Below are 1,192 nucleotides of genomic sequence, written 5' to 3' on the forward strand. Positions count from 1 at the left end.
AAACGATGATGATGATGATGATGATATATCATCATCATCATTGTTTAACTTCCGCTTTCCATGCTAGCATGGGTTGGATGATTTGACTGAGGACTGGCGAACCAGATAGCTGCACCAGGCTCCAATCTGATCTGGCAGAGTTTCTACAGCTGGATGCTCTTCCTAACGCCAACCACTCCGAAAGTGTAGTGGGTGCTTTTACGTGCCACCGGCACGACGGCCAGTCAGGCGGTTCTGGCAACGGCCATGCTCAAAAGTGTTTTTTACATGCCACTTGCACAGGAGCCAGTCCAGCAGCACTGGTAACAACCTCACTCAAATGTTTTTTCATGTGCCACCGGCACAAGTGCCAGTAAAGCAACACTGGTAACGGTCACTCTCAAATGGTGCTTTTTACGTGTCACCAACATGGAAGCCAGACAGCTGCTTTGGCAATGATCCCACTCGGATGGTGCTGTGAGCGCTCCTCTGGCATGGGTGCCTGTCAGTGAATCTGGTTCAATTTCTTTTTCACTTGCCCCAACAGGTCTTTGCAAGCAAAGTTTAGTGTCCAAGGATGGAAAGGTATGCATAAGTGGGCTGGCTACACCCCTGGTAAAGGCCACGGGTTATGGTCTTACTTATTTTGCCGGGTCTTCTCACACACAGCATATTTCCAAAGGACTCGGTCACTAGTCATTGTCTTGGTGAGGCCTAATGTTCGAAGGTCTTGCTTCACTACCTCATCCCAGGTCTACCTCTTCCACAGGTTCCCTCAACCGCTAGGATGTGGCACTTTTTCACACAGCTATCCTCATCTATTCTCGCCATGTGACCATACCAGCGTAATTGTCTCTCTTGCACACCACAACTGATGCTTCTTAGGTCTAACTTTTCTCTCAAGGTACTTACACTCTGTCGAGTATGCACACTGACATTACACATCTATCAGAACATACTGACTTCGTTTTTTGCGAGCTTACGCATGTCCTCAGCAGTCACGGCCCATGTTTCACTGCCATGTAGCATGGCTGTTCATACACATGCGTCATACAGTTTGCCTTTTACTCTGAGCAAGAGGCCCTTTGTCACCAGCAGAGGTAAGGGCTCTCTGAACTTTGCCCAGACTATTCTTATTCTAGCAGCTACACTTTCAGTGTACGCTCCCCCGCTACTGACTTGGTCACCTAGGTAACAGAAGCTATCAACTACT

Source organism: Octopus bimaculoides, chromosome 4 (genome assembly GCF_001194135.2).
Source record: "Octopus bimaculoides isolate UCB-OBI-ISO-001 chromosome 4, ASM119413v2, whole genome shotgun sequence".
In the NCBI taxonomy this organism is placed as follows: domain Eukaryota; kingdom Metazoa; phylum Mollusca; class Cephalopoda; order Octopoda; family Octopodidae; genus Octopus; species Octopus bimaculoides.